Consider the following 17,286-nt stretch of genomic DNA (forward strand, 5'->3'; position numbering starts at 1 on the left):
GTGAGGGCAGCCCGATGCTCAGCTCGAGTATGGCGAGCGTCCGCCATGGAGATGATAGAGCGATGGAGCAACGAACTGACGGAAGGGAAGCTACGACACACCCCTACCTGGCACGCGAAATGTCGGATGTGGGGTTCCGGCAAACCCTTAAGGTTCGAACACTGGGGTGCGCGGAAGTCTTTCCCTCCTACCAATCTACGCCCTAGCTCGCTAAGATCTCGCGGACGAACTCGACGAACTCGCAACACAGAAACACATGAGGTTTATACTAGTTCGGGCCACCGTTGTGGTGTAATACCCTACTCGAGTGTGGTGGTGGTGGATTGCCTCCAGGGCTGATGATGAACAGTACAAGGGAAGAACAACCTCCTGAGGTTGAGGTGTTCTTGTGAGAGGGCTCTCGATCGGGTTGGATCGAGCTAAGGTGAGATGAGATGATGATGCCATCCTTCCTCTCTACTATGGTGGCTAGCTTTACTTATATAGGCTTTGGTCCTCTTCCCAAATATCGAGCGGGAAGGGATCCAACAATGGCGGGCCAATTTGAAGGGGGACAACTAGTACAAGCTATCCTGACAAAAGTGGTCTTCGCCTGCGAAAAGCTCTGGTGGTGACGCCGTCTTGGGCTCCACGATGACCTCCGTCTTGCCGTCCTCCTGGTCTTGGTCTCATTGCACCAATATAGCAACCTTTGCCTGATGCCTCGGTACTCTTTGCCTGCGCTGGCCTCCTTAGCACGAAAGAGGAAACAACGACGCTGCGAGCACCGGCGCCCGCCTGGTGTCGTGCGTCATGGCTCACGTCACGAGGGTCTCGTGAGGTTTGCCCCGCCTTGATATCTCCGCTCCTCGTGAGCCTGCCTGGCTAGGCTACTCCAGAGGAGGTCTTGCTTCGTCCGCCTCGCGAGGCTTGGACCCTCGCGAGGGTCTTGGATGCTTTGATGGTGAAGATGGGCGGTACAGCCTACTGGCTCAGCCACGCCGCGGGCCGCAGGCAGGCAAGTCTGGGGACCCCCATTCCTAGAACGCCGACACCCACTAGCATCAGTAGGAGTTGTTTGACCCCTGATGTGCCTACTCATTCATGCTTGTCTGTCATGCCTGCTACTGCTTAGAGTTGAGTCAGGTCTGATTCATCGGGGATGAATTGGAGGTGTGTGAACATGTCCTACTGTTGAGAGCTAAGTGTGTGAACACGATTTGGTAAAGGTATCGATGAGAGGCCATGTAGGAGTACATGGTGGGTTGTTTCATTGAAGACGTCCTTAGGAACTGAGTTTTGTGTTTGTGATCCATGAACAACTACTACCACGCATTGGGCCCGAAACCAATGGACCCTCTCGACTTATTAACTGCCCTTGCCTTCTGTCCAGGAGTTGCAACTAGTTTCTGGTGTTCGTAGGATATGTGTTGGAGGCCGTGCGTAGCGCTGACCCTAGGGGTGGGCTATGATGCGGTAGATACACCGTGGCCGGGTATGCTGGGTGCCCGTTTGGTGTCGCGGAACCCTATACACATCGTTTCGGGCTGTGAGCGAATCCCCGGCCGGATCTCCTCGCGGATGGAACCCGAAGAGGCAATAAACCTGGACTAGAGACTTGTGTGGTTAGTCAGGTCATGGCCGACTCCCTCGCTAGGCTTCCGCTTGAAGGTTGCCGAGATACACGATGTGTACATGGTGGTAAGTGGCGAGAGCGTGTGTGAAGAAGTACACCCCTGCAGGGTTATAAAAGATATATTCGAATAGCTGCGTCCGCAGTAAAGGACCTCTGGGTTGCCTATACAGTTCATAGACAAGTGAAAGTGGATACCCTAAAATGCGCAAGATAAGCGTGAGTGCTATGGATGGAGTTCTTGTAGGGAGACGGGAGCGGATCCATAGTGGTGTATTGAAATGGTGAATATGTGGACTCGTGTGCGCCACCTCAAAAGAGTTACTTGCAGTAGTAGTTCAGGTTAGCCACTGAGTCAAAGTTGGCTTGCTGCAGTTAAACCCCACCATCCCTTTCTTGATAATGATGCATATGTAGTTAGTTCTGATGTAAGTCTTGCCGGGTACATTTGTACTCACGTTTGCTTAATTTATGTTTTTGCAGAGAGACTTCAGTCTCGCTAGTAGTTCCGTGTGGACTTCGACGTTTAGCTTTTTACCTCAGCTACGATCTTTTTCCCTCGGCAGGATCTGGTAGATAGTCAGGCTTCTTAGCCTTTTTCATTTGTAGATGTCTGTACTCAGACATGTTAAGCTTCCGCATGTGCTTTGACTTGTATGCTCTGAATGTTGGGTCATGAGACCCATGTTTGTAATATCTCGCTCCTCGGAGCCTATTGAACAAATACTTTGAGTCATAGAGTTATGTTGTGATGCCATGTTGTATCTGCACATATCGAGCATATTGTGTGTATGATTTGAAATGCTTGGTATGTGTGGGATCCGACAACCTAGTTGGTTATCCTTGGTTGCCTCTCTTACCGGGAAATGTCTCGTGGTGCTTCCAGTGAGCCATGGTAGCTTGCTACAGCTCCAGAACACTTAGGCTAGCCGACATGTGTCCTTCTTCATTCCTGTTTCTATCCCTTCGGGGAAATGTTACGCGGTGTCTCTGGAGTCCTGTTAGCCCAGCTGCTACAGCCCGGATTCTTCGGAGTCCTGTTAGCCCAGCTGCTACAGCCCGGATTCACTCGCTGATGACCGACACGTTCGTTGCTGGGTCATGCATGCCCGTCCCTGTAAGTTAGTGCCACTTTGGGTTTACGACTAGTCATGTCGGCCCGGGTTCTTTGTCATATGGATGCTAGAGACACTACCATATACGTGAGCCAAAAGGCGCAAATGGTCCCGGGCCAGGTAAGTTGGCACCCGTGGGAATACCTTGCGTGAGGCCGCAAAGCGATATGATATGTTACATGATAGATCGATGTGACTTAGGATCGGGGTCCTGACACTTATGGTCCCCTTGCAGAGGACCCCGGGTTGTTGGGTAGAGGAGTTACCTTCCGTGTTATGGAGCATCAACACCACCCCAAACAGATCTACGGGCTACACACCTTTTTTCATGGTTTATGGAGCAGAGGCAGTTCTTCCTAGTGACATCCATCATGACTCGCCTCGTGTGGCGGCTTATGTTGAAACTAACAATGAAAAAGCACGTCAAAATGCGCTGGATCTGTTGGATGAGGAGCATGATATAGTAGCAGCTCGTTCGGCGATTTATCAGCAAGACTTACGCCGTTATCACAACCGCCGGGTTAAAACAAGAGCTTTTCACGAAGGTGACCTGGTGCTCTGGCTTATCCAAGACTAGAAAGATATGCATAATTATCGCCACCTTGGGAAGGACCCTTTGTGGTCAGCAAGAATCTGAACAATGGGTCATACTATCTCGTCGATGTTCGAGACCAGAAGGACTCACACACGTCGGAGGAAGAGACCCGCTGGCCCTGGAATATCGCTCAACTTAGGCCTTACTATACCTGAGCCACCGGCTCTTCCAATGCACATATTTTGACAATGTATATACTATGATCAATATAATAAAGCTGGCATCCCTGCTAAAGCAAGGCCTATGTCGTTTCTTTCTCATCTCTGATTAATAAGTCTTCCATGACTTGGGGGCTTTTGCTTTATACAGCACAGTTCTAATGACCCTCTGATCCGGCTTATAAGCCGTATACATACATGAAGAAAAATTTGGGACCAAAGAGGGTCTGTGGCAAAAGCACGGCTCAAACATGGGTACCCCTTGAGCACAGCTCACAATATCACCAGGGGGCTCTTTCGGAGAGGAAAAATAATTGAAACCAAATGATCCTCTTTTCAAAATTTGAGGGAACTCAAATATGAAAAAAACGAAATTCTCAACTCTCTCCGTGGGTCCTTGAGTTGCTTAGAATTTCGAGGATTCGCGAAACGGAAATGCAGTAAGATATGATATGCATGAATGACCTATGTATAACATTCCAAATTAAAATTTGGGATGTTACACAAACATTAATTAACACATAAAAAACACAATCATAACAGATACTTGATAAATTATTTATTACTAAATAGAAACAAAAAGTAAATAACAAAAATAAAATTGGGTTGCCTCCCAAGAAGCGCTATCGTTTAAAACCCCTAGCTAGGCATGATGATTTTAATGATGCTCACATAAAAAGATAAGAATTGAAACATAAAGAGAGCATCATGAAGAATATGACTAGCACATTTAAGTCTAACCCACTTCCTATGCATAGGGATTTTGTGAGCAAACAACTTATGGGAACGATAATCAACTAGCATAGGAAGGCAAAACAAGCATAGCTTCAAGATTTTCAACATGTAGAGAGGAAACTTGATATTATTGCAATTCCTACAAGCATATATTCCTCACTCATAATAATTTTCAGTAGCATCATGAATGAATTAAACAATATAACTATCACATAAAGCATTCTTTTCATGAGCCACAAGCATAGAATTATTGTTACTCTCCACATAAGAAAAATTCTTCTCATTCGGAATAGTGGGAGCATCATAAAAAACTCGAATACTATAAATTGTTTCCACATTAAAGAAGTAATGTTCAGAAAAAGGGTAATCATAATCATGACTATATATATATATATAATCATCTCTACTTTTTATAGCATAAGTATCATCACAATAATCATCATAAGTAGCAACTTTGTTCTCATCATAATCATTTGAAACCTCTTCCAAGATAGTGGAATCATTACTAAATAAAGTCATGACCTCTCCAAATCCACTTTCATAATTGTCACAATAAGATTCAACATCCTCCAAAATAGTGGGATCATTACTTCCTAAAGTTGACACTCTTCCAAACCCACTTTCATCAATATAACCATCATAAATAGGAGGCATGCTATCATCATAATAAATTTGCACATCAAAACTTGGGAGGTTAAATATATCATATTCATGAAACATAGCATCCCCAAGCTTGGGCCTTTTCATATCATAAGCATAATCACTCTCATCATTAATAGTATGGATAGCACCAATAGTATAGCAATTATCATCATCACAATGAGTAATAGGAGCAACATCATTTGGGAGGGATACCTTCTTACCTTTGCTTCTATGTATTTTCTTTTTCTTCTTCGCATCATGTGTGGGTTTAACCCTCTTTCTGGAGCTCCTTATTAATGAGATTGGTTGGATAGAAGGCTCCTCCTTGTTACCTGATTCATCATAAGAAAAAATAGGAGGATATTGGGAAATCTCTTCCCTTTCATTAGTATTCTCTTCACCTTCTAATTGTTTTCTTGACTTTATGTAATTGGCAATATAAGTATTTTCAATGCAATTCACCGCACAATACATATAAATTTCCTCTAGATCGAAATCAAGAACTTTATCAAGGGAAAATTCTGGAATATTCTTAGTTATATGTTTCATTTCTTCATAACCCAGAAGCAGACTAAGTTCATTATGATGCGCAAGGAAAATCAAGTCATCACAATTTTTGGACACGATTCGATCATGAAACAATTTGCATTGGATATTTAAATGGCCACGTTCATTGCAAAGTTCACAAGGATGGCTAAGAAAATTTAAATTTTTTAGCACAAACATCTAGCCTTTCTTGAAACCATTTAGTTTCAAAATACTTATGCCTCTTGCAAAATCTATCTTCCCTATTTGGTGTGTGATAACCCACAAGTATAGGGGATCAATTGTAGCCTCTTTTGATAAGTAAGAGTGTCAAACCCAACGAGGAGCTAAAGGTAGAACAAATATTCCCTCAAGTTTTATCGACCACTGATACAACTCTACGCACGCTTGCCGTTCGCTTTACCTAGGACAAGTATAAAACTAGAAGTACTTTGTAGGTGTAACGGGATAGGTTTGCAAGAATATAAAGAGCACATAAATAAAATCTAGCGGCTGTTTTAGGTAAAGAAGCAATAAAGTTAGTATATCGACTGTGGAAAAGTGGTGGTAGGAGTTGTGAAATTGTCCCTAAGCAATTGACTACTATACTAGACTGATAGCAAGTTTTATGTGGGAGAGGCCACTGCTAGCATGTCATCCCTGACTTGGAATTCTATGCACTTATAATTGGAACTATTAGCAAGCATCTGCAACTACTAACGTTCATTAAGGTAAGACCCAACCATAGCATTAAGATATATTGGCCCCCTTCAATCTCATATGCATCAATTTCTATGCTAGGTTGGATCTTCTGTCACTCTTTCCCTCCAATACATAGTCCTATCAACATACAACTAACCCTATGGTGTGATCCATGCACGTGCTCAAATGATGGGCACCATAGGACAACAACATAACCACAAGCAATTTAAACCAATCATAGCAATTTACCAATTACCGATAGGATAACGAAAATCTACTCAAACATCATAGGATGGCAACACATCATTGGATAATAATATGAAGCATAAAGCACCATGTTCAAGTAGAGAGTACAACGGGTTGCGGGAGAGTGGAACTCTGTAGATAGATGGGGGAAGGTGATGAAGATGTTGGTCAAGATGACGGAGGTGTTGGTGTAGATCGCCGTCACACGATGATGGCCCCGGCGGTGTTTCGGCGCCACCGGGAGAGAGGGGGAGAGAGCCCCCTTCTTATTCTTCTTCTTCCTGGACCTTCTTCCTAGATGGGAGAAGCGTTTCCCCTCTGCCCGTGGCCTCCATGGCGGCGGAGGGGCGAGAGCCCCTTCGAGATTGGATCTGTCTCTCTGTCTCTCTCTATTTCTACGTTCCAGATTCTGGCCTTTCATCGTTTCTTATATTCCCGGAGATCCGTAACTCCGATTGGGCTGAAATTTTAACACGATTTCTATCCGGATATTGGCTTTCTTGCGGCGAAACAAGGGCACCAACCGCCCTACAGGGTGGCCACAAGGGCACAGGGCGCACCTGACCCCCCTAGGGCGCGCCCCCTGCCTCGTGGCCCCCTCGGGCATCGTCCCGCGTTGATTATTCTTCCCAAAAATCACATATATTCCAAAAAAAAATCTTCGTCAGTTTTTATCCTGTTTGGACTCTGTTTGTATGGATTTTCTGCGAAACAAAAAACATGCAACAAACAGGAACTGGCACTGGGCACTGGATCAATATGTTAGTCCCCCAAAATAGTATAAAAAGTTGCCAAAAGTATATGAAAGTTGTATAATATTAGCATGGAACAATCAAAAATTATAGATACGACGGAGATGTATCAGCATCCCCAAGCTTAATTCCTGCTCGTCCTCGAGTAGGTAAATGATAAAAAAGATAATTTTTGATGTGGAATGCTACCTAGCATAATCTTGATCATGTAATCTAATCATGGCATGAATATTAAGACACGAGTGATTCAAAGCAATAGTCTATCATTTGACATTAAGACAATAATACTTCAAGCATACTAACAAAGCAATCATGTCTTTTTAGAATAATATGGACAAAGAAAGTTATCCTGACAAAATCATATGGTCTGGCTATGCTCCATCTTCACCACACAAAGCATTCAAATCATGCACAACCCCGATGACAAGCCAAGCAATTGTTTCATACTTTTGATGTTCTCAAACCTTTTCAACTTTCACGCAATACATGAGCATGAGCCATGGATATAGCACTATAGGTGGAATAGAATATGATGATGAAGGTTGTGTGGAGAAGATAAAAAGGGAGAAAGTCTCACATCAACGCGGCTAATCAACGGGCTATGGAGATGCCCATCAATTGATGTCAATGCGAGGAGTAGGGATTGCCATGCAACGGATGCACTAGAGCTATAAGTGTATGAAAGCTCAAACTGAAACTAAGTGTTGGAAATATGAGCAATTTACCAAATAATTTTGCTAACGGAAATACTAGATAAAGCATGACTAATATAGCAGAGATAAAGCAAGTCATGCAATCTGACAGAGAGAAGGTAAATAGCATATGCATATATGAACTTGAACTAAACACATCTAGAACAGACACTAGATGAAGTTGTATATACGAAGTAGAACCTAACATATGTAGGGCAGAAACTAGAGCAAAGAACTGTGGAAGGACTTCTAACAGAAAGAGCAAGAACACGTACAGGACAACAGTAGCAGAAGCACTGGACTTGGGGTCGACATCCTCTCCAGCCATGTCGTTGATGAGGTTGTCGATGTTGGGGAAGAAGTCGTCATCGGGGAAGTAGTCGTCGGAGTCCGTGATGAAGAAGTCAGTAGTCGCACGGAGCGCTCCCCAAAAACCTTATCACCCTTCTCCCATACAGGACTCAAAGAGGTGCGGTTTCAGAGGCCTACTGTCCCGACCTGCGGTGCACGCCGCAAGCCGGGATGGGGAAGATCGTAGCAGTAGCTCAGTGGTCAAGAACCTGGAGGCGACAGGGTTGTGTTGTTCTGGTGCGTCACTCTGGGAGGAGCGACCCTGAAGGAGGCGAGAGGCTGCGCCGGGAGCTGAAGGGAACGAGGGAGACAAAACGAACAGACTTCAGCCGAAGAGGCGAGCCGTTCGGATTCAGTGTCCACTACCGAAAAAAGTTTCAGCTCCCGCGTGACCTTTCGTATACCCGTCGTGCGTGGCAAAAATTTAGACATCGGCTCGGCTCATTCCCGCAACCTGCGGCGCATTGTGACGAGGCGAGGCGAGGCGTGGCGAGGCAGGCGGCAGAGGAGGAGCGCACGTGGATGTCCCTCTTGTTCTCATGCTCATACATGTGGGGAAAGAACCTCCCTTATAAAGAGGTCCAACTCCCTCTAAACTAGCAATGTGGGACTAAACTTTAGAAGTGCCCCTTGGCTTGCACGAATGGGCTAAGTGGGCCTCTAGGATTTATTAGGAATGTCTGAAATTGTTATTGGGCTAGCCCATAAATAGATAAAATTCCAGCAACCCCCCACCAGATCCTAGAGCCACATATAATTTGCCTTTAGTTCCAAAAAACTGTTTTATATACTGGTACTGCAGTGGAGACTGTTAAGTTGAACTTCCACCTAGAACTCTATGGTACACTAGTAAGCAACTTGAACACTGGACTAGGCCTTGAACTACAAGTTTTCTGGGAATCTAGCTTCACACAAAGCCTTGACCGATAGTAGGCTACCGTGGGTCTTCCCCGCGGATGGAGCTTATGCCTCATACTCCGAGACCTTTCATGAGTTTACTAGAGAGAACCCTACTCTCATAGATTGCGACGTTTGACAATCAGACTCATATAGGCGTGTTCTTCAAAAGATATTCTGCAGGACAACATCTCTGCTTAAATGAGCCACTTAGAACACATTAAGATATACATCAACCTACCATGTAGATTTAGGAGAGTATTGCGTCTTCATGGAGTGGTATTGTTAATAGTAAGGATACTCTCCTCTCAGTTGATGAACAGCTTGTCTTCCACATCTAATTCACGGGATCTCTGATCACAAAGAATAGGTTACCACTGTGAACAACTCATATTGTGGGTCTCATACCCATCTCCCTCGATGCATTATCTATCACATTACGTGATAGACCCTTAGTAAAAGGATCTGCCAGATTTTTAGACGTTTGGATATAATCCAATGCAATAACTTCGCGGAGTTTCTCATTTTCCCGACAGACTTTAACCTTCTCTGAACGTGTCTTGATGAATTCATGTTTCCTTTGAGCTGCTCACTTTCGTGATCACAGTTTGATTGCCGCAGTTCATAAGGATATCTGATACAGGTTTATCAACAACCGACAAATCATTCAAGAGCCGACAAAGCCAATCAGCTTCGACTGTAGCTGTATCTAGAGCTGTGAGTTCTACTTCCATTGTTGACCTCGTTAAGATGGTCTACTTGCAAGACTTCCAAGAAATAGCGCCACCTCCATGAGTCAATACATATCCGCTCATGGCCTTTATCTCATCAGCATCTGAGTTCCAGTTTGAGTCACTATACCCTTCAAGCACCTTTGGATGCCCAGTGTAGTGAATTCCATAATTAGCAGTGCCTTTCAAATAACACAAAACTCTCTAGAGCTTTCCAATGCACATCTCCTGGTTTTTGGACAAACTGACTCAGTTTGCTAACAGCAAAAGAGATGTCAGGTCTTGTAGCACTGGCTAAGTACATAAGCGAGCCAATAATCTGAGAATATTTTAATTGATCTCTACCAATTCTTCGATTCTTTTGAAGCAGCATGCTAGCATCATATGGTGTTGGAGAAGGCTTGCAGTCACTATAGCCAAAGCGACTCAAGATCTTTTCCACATAGTGAGATTGAAGCAATGTAATCCCACCATCATCGTCTCTCAACAACTTGATGTTTAGAATGACACCAGCCACTCCTAAATCCTTCATCTCAAAACAACGAGATAGGAAATCCTTGATCTCCTTAATAACATTCAGATTTGTTCTGAAAATCAGTATGTCATCAACATACAAGCAAAGGATAACTCCCACCCCCCACCATGGCGATAGTACACACATTTGTCAGCTTCGTTTACAACAAAGCCTACAGTTGTTAAAGTTCTTTCAAACTTCTCATGCCACTGTTTGGGTGCGTGCTTTAGTCCATACAAAGACTTCAGCAACTTGCACACTTTCCCTTCCTGACCATCTAGTACAAACCCATCTGGTTGTTCCATATAAATTTCCTCGCCCAACTCTCCATTTAGGAAAGCAGTCTTAACATCCATTTGATGAACGAGAAGACCATGTGAGGCAGCTAGTAAAAGTAGAACTCGAATAGTGGTCAGTCGAGCCACAGGTGAGTAAGTATCAAAGAAGTCTTCACCTTCCTTTTGGGTATAACCCTTAGCCACGAGCCGAGCCTTGTACTTTTCAATAGTACCATTAGGCCTAAGCTTCTTCTTGAATACCCATTTACATCCTATAGGATTGCACCCATAAGGATGATCAATTATCTCCCAAGTTTCATTCGCCAAGATGGAATCCATCTCACTATGAACCGCTTCCTTCCAGTAGTCAGCATCTTCAGATGCATAAGCCTCTGAAATAGAACTGGGAGTGTCATCTATGAGATACACAAGAAAATCATCACCAAAGGACTCTGCAGTCCTCTGTCTCTTGCTCCTAATAGGAACTTCATTATTCTCCTCCACAGGATTTTCAAAGTGTTCCATCGAAATGGCAGGTTCTGTAATTGTAACTGGTTCCTGATTCGATGAACTAGGCATCTCCTGATTAGATGAGGTAGCCATATCCTTCATGGGAAAGATATCTTCAAAGAAAGTCACATCATTCGACTCCATGGTCGTACCGACATGCATGTCAGATACCTCAGATTTTACAACCAAGAATCTATAACCAATGCTATGAAAAGCATATCCCAGGAAAACACAATCCACAGTCTTTGGTCCAAGCTTACGCTTCTTTGGAATTGGCACATTGACTTTCGCCAAACAACCCTAGGTTCATAGATAAGAGAGTTTTAATCTTTTCTTCTCCCACTCCTCGAATGGAGTTATCTCTTTATTCTTTGTGGGAACTCGCTTTAGGACATGACATGCGGTCAATATAGCCTCCCCCACCATGCCTTGGAGGGACCCGATGTGTGTAACATGGCGCTAACCAAATCAGTTAGAGTACGGTTCTTTCTTTCGGCTACCCCATTTGACTGAGGTGAATAGGGAGGCGTCCTCTCATGGATTATACCATGTTCCGCACAAAAAGCATCAAATTCATTGGAAAAATACTCTCCACCACGGTCGGACCTAAGCCTCTTGATTTTCCGATCAAGTTGGTTTTCCACTTCAGCTTTATAGATCTTGAAAAAGTTCAAAGCCTCATCCTTAGATTTCAGAAGATACACATGGCAGTATCTAGTGGAGTCGTCAATTAACGTCATGAAATATTTCTTTCCACCTTTTGTCAAAACACCATTCATTTCACATAGATCTGAATGTATGAGTTCTAGTGGTGGATGTGGCACCCCGGCTCAGAGCAACCGGTTTACCATGCATTGCCAGCCCAGAGACCATGTCTTCTGGCAACACACAACATCTTGGTACAGAAAATAACCGCTTTATTGATGCTAGCGGATCATAGTTTATATTACAACAGGTGGCGAGGCCAAGTGGCACACACGGTGCGGCTGAACAATATGTACGTTATTTAGTAAACATAAAGGGGCCTCGATCAGAACAAGTACATGGCAGCGGAACAACGTCATAGCGGAATTCCATAGCACAGGGACACCGATGTGGACACGATCTAGACTCGAACAACACTCCTTTCCAACGAGACTTTCCTGAAAGCTGGCATGACACGCCAGGTCAGTACATTGAATGTACTTGCAAGCTCACACCAAACATAAACATAATGACAAACAATATCATGATACTTAAACAATTAGCAATGCAATAACATATCATACATGCTGTGATCATGATCTCATGATAAAATTTCCCTCGGACTTGCTTACGAACGGTGATCTTTTCGGCGATGACAACCATGACCAACACTTGGTCTCAAACGGTGATCTTTCCGGCGATCACAACCATGACCAACACTTGGTCTCAAACGGTGATCTTTCCGGCGATCACAACCATGACCAACACTTGCCTCCAACATTAAGATGGTTTACCCACCATCATCTTATCAACAGTGCGACATTCATAACTTAGTGTCCAAAATTTGTTTAAACGTTGACCCATGGTGTGACCAACTTTCGAGCGTGTCCGTAACCGTGGACTCGGCTATCGATAGATTTAATACACTTTGCAGAGGTAGCGCACTATGCCCACACCACGGAACCCATGGCCTCGCACTCACATTCTGGTCGACCAATGGCATTCCAACGAAACCCCTCCATTGCAATGACACTCTCTCGGTCACTTCGACTCACTCCCCACTGGGCTAGTCCTGGGTGGCCCCGTGTCTACCAAAGACACCAACGACCACTGTCGTGGCAAAACATAAATGGTCCCAAATGGGGACAAGGTACCATAACATCAAGAGCGGGCACACAAGGTTATGTCTGCTTACCGGGCTAGGATACCGCATGCCCATAACCTTCCCTCGTTGGAGGCACTGAGTAGAGGCATGACAACAGACCGAATAAAGGCCTTCCCATAAAGGCAAATGTGCTTGCACTGGGTAAAACTCGATTCAGTGGCACCATGACCCGGTCAACGATATATTCAAGTTGAGTTATTATCAGGTTCATGATAGAGGCAAAGGTGTCCCGTCTTTCGATGAGATGATGGATATCGCTTTGGTGGCAGTCGACTTTGACGATCCGACTACGAACGTGCGAGGACGTCGCGCCTTAGCAATCGCTAAACCAACTCCGAGAGGTTATTGACCACGCCGGAGCACGATCAACCTGACCACGAGGGTCTGTTTCCTGCAAGCAAACGAAGAACAAGCAAGAAACTGAGATTGCAATCTGGATATTGCGAATATAAGATGAAAGCTTTATTGATCAAGGTGGGGTTCTGTGACGCCTTTGTCTGGTCGTTGAACACAAACGAAGTACGTGAAGTTGCAGCTATGGCGAACTTTAATCTAAACAAAACCCAAAGTCTAAACGGTGCCCTAAGGGCTGCATATATGGAGGAAGAGAGGGGGAATTTCGTGGCCCTTGGTGGAGGGGTCCGAAATCAACCCTATCTCTTGTTTCCCCACACATACAGACTCTAAAAATAGCCTATACCTATGTATTTCGAAATTACATGGGCCTGGCCCAATAAAAAGGTGACACAACACCTATAATAGCCTCGGGACGAAATTTATGAAGTGGCATCTTATATATTTCTTCCAAGGCTTCATGCACCCATTATGGTGGCTTCAAAGTCCTGAAATCATCACTTGTAACTCCGTTCTTGTTCCCCTTGCGCATGGCATCATCTCCATGCTTGTTCTTGCTCCAATGTTCATCCTTCTCCAAGCTAGGCCCTTCATTTGTAAGCAAAACAAATATATCCAATTTAGGCAGCATCATGTTCTCATGAACATTAGAATCATTACCAAGAAACGAAAGTACCTGATAATTTAATTGGCGTGCGCGAGCTCTAGTAATTGGTCCCGTATATGTAGCAGTAGGGGCTGTGGGTGTAACAATGGTATTGATGTCCTCATCATCCTCCCCTTCTTGAAATGAAGTCGTCCTCGACGGAAACTCATCTTCCTCACCCAAATAAGGCTTCAAATCTGCAATGTTAAAAGTGGGACTAACCCCAAAATCTGCAGGCAGCTCAAGTTTATATGCATTATCATTTATTTTCTCTAACACCTTAAAGGGACCATCAACACGTGGCATTAGCTTTGATTTGCGCAAATCAGGAAATCTATCCTTACGCAAATGTAACCAAACAAGATCTCCAGGTGCAAACACAACATGTTTTCTACCCTTATCTCCAGCAAGTTTATATTTAGCATTCATGCGCTCAATGTTTTCCTTAGTTAACTCATGCATTTTTAAAATCAATTCAGCACGTTGTTTAGCATCAAAATTAACCTTCTCCGAAGATGGAAGAGGCAACAAATCAATAGGTGCACGAGGTAGGAAACCATACACAACTTCAAAAGGGCACATCTTAGTAGTAGAATGCAATGAACGATTATAAGCAAATTCAATATGAGGCAAGCATTCCTCCCACATTTTCTTATTATTCTTCAAAACAGCCCTAAGCATAGTAGACAACGTTCTATTGACTACTTCAGTTTGTCCATCAGTTTGGGGGTGACAAGTAGTACTAAAAGGCAGTTTAATCCCCAACTTAGCCCATAAACATCTCCAAAAGTGGCTAAGAAATTTAGTATCACGATCTGAAACAATAGTATTTGGCACACCATGCAAGCGAATAATTTCACGAAAGAACAAATCAGCAACATTAACAGCATCATCGCTTTTATGACATGGTATAAAGTGTGCCATTTTCGAGAATCTATCCACGACAACAAATATGCTATCCCTCCCCTTCTTTGTTCGAGGTAAACCTAAAACAAAGTCCATAGATATATCCTCCCAAGGAACACTAGGTACAGGCAAAGGCATATATAAACCATGAGGATTGAGTCGTGACTTAGCTTTTTGACATGTAGTGCATCGAGCAATAAAACGCTCAACATCCCGTCTCATCTTTGGCCAAAAGAAATGTGTAGCAAGTACGTCCTTCATCTTCTTCACGCCGAAGTGTCCCATTAATCCTCCTCCATGCGCCTCCTGCAACAACAAAAGACGAACGGAGCTAGCTGGAATGCATAGCTTGTTAGCACGAAACACAAATCCATCGTTAACGACGAACTTGTTCCACATTCTTCCTTCTTTACAATTCTGCATTACATCTTTAAAATCAGCATCATGCACATATTGATCTTTGATGGTCTCTTCAAAATTGTTCAGCACATCTTGCACCTGTTCAGTCATCATTTGCTGAAACTTATCATGAAGCTCCTTGTTCGATAAATTCTCCCAGTCAATCTCGTCGGCTTGTGATCCTGGCATGGTTAGCAGCAATAGAAACACACAAGAATATGATCCTACAGACTACGAACAAGTGGTGGTGGTGGGTGTCACAAACCCATCAAGCAAAACTCAAATTCTTACCAGTTCTTACCCAGCAGCAGGCGATGATCGGCAACCGTTGTAGTCAAAACTCTCAAAGCTTGGATAGAGCGATTACCAGGGAGAGTCAAACGCACGACATAGATGTATGTGGAGCTGGGAAGGCTTATAATATGGTAGCAAAAAGGGTCAGCAATAATCAATTCAGAGATGCAAAGTTGAATAAATGCTCAACGACGGTACTGTGCTGGTCCTAGGCTAGACTGTGCTAGAGATGCGAGCCTAGAACACCAACAAAATCACGGCGCGACACGTAAACAAGGGAGGAGCACACTCTGAATTTTTTTTCTCTTTTTTTTGCACTTTTTTTTCCTCTTTTTTTTTGCTCCGCAACAAATTTTTTCGAAAAAGTCTACAAATGGTCTAAAAACTGCCTAGCCAGAATTTTCCAGACTTAGGTTTTTTTTTTGAAATTGGAACTATTTTTCTTCTGCGGATGGCTCGGAAGTTGGGGAGTCCTTCTCTGTCACGACTCGGAGTATCGCGTGATCTGGAAATCGAGAACAATGCAACAATTACTAGACTCGGACTAGGACTGGTGGCGGAGATGAATCTGGTGGAACTCGGACTGGTGGCGGAGATGAATCTGGTGGAACACGGACAGGTGGCGGATATATGTTGCAGGTGAACTCGGATTGGCGTGATGGCGGCGAATATGTGGTGGCGTATATGGGTTCGGATTGGCGGTGAATATGTGGTGGTGGTATATGGCAACAGCGACGATGATGATGCGGTGGTGATATATGCCAGCGGCGACGTCACAACCTGTGAACAGAACTCGAAACTCTAAAAGACTAGACGCTAAGACCAGCAACTGGACACGACGATGCAACCGCAAATTAAACAAAGCAAATACAGAAAAGATTATGCAAGGCTCAGATTTGTTCGGATGGGATGAACTAACCCTAATTTTTTTTGGCTTTTTCGTGGACTATAGGTATGAAGAACAGACTCGATCTAAACTACGAAAAACTGTAAAATCTCACCGAGCAACCTGGAAATCTGATACCACTTGATAGAGGCAAAGGTGTCCCGTCTTTCGATGAGATGATGGATATCGCTTTGGTGGCAGTCGACTTTGACGATCTGACTACGAACGTGCGAGGACGTCGCGCCTTAGCAATCGCTAAACCAACTCCGAGAGATTATTGACCACGCCGGAGCACGATCAACCTGACCACGAGGGTCTGTTTCCTGCAAGCAAACGAAGAACAAGCAAGAAACTGAGATTGCAATCTGGATATTGCGAATATAAGATGAAAGCTTTATTGATCAAGGTGGGGTTCTGTGACGCCTTTGTCTGGTCGTTGAACACGAACGAAGTACGTGAAGTTGCAGCTATGGCGAACTTTAATCTAAACGAAACCCAAAGTCTAAACGGTGCCCTAAGGGCTGTATATATGGAGGACGAGAGGGGGAATTTCGTGGCCCTTGGTGGAGGGGTCCGAAATCAACCCTATCTCTTGTTTCCCCACACATACGGACTCTAAAAATAGCCTATACCTATGTATTTCGAAATTACATGGGCCTGGCCCAATAAAAAGGTGACGCAGCACCTATAATAGCCTCGCGACGAAATTTATAAAGTGGCATCTTGTATATTTCGTCCAAGGCTTCATGCACCCATTATGGTGGCTTCAAAGTCCTGAAATCATCACTTGTAACTCCGTTCTTGTTCCCCTTGCGCATGACATCATCTCCATGCTTGTTCTTGCTCCAATGTTCATCCTTCTCCAAGCTAGGCCCTTCATTTGTAATCAAAACAAAT

Source organism: Triticum dicoccoides, chromosome 5A (genome assembly GCF_002162155.2).
Source record: "Triticum dicoccoides isolate Atlit2015 ecotype Zavitan chromosome 5A, WEW_v2.0, whole genome shotgun sequence".
Taxonomy (NCBI): Eukaryota; Viridiplantae; Streptophyta; class Magnoliopsida; order Poales; family Poaceae; genus Triticum; species Triticum dicoccoides.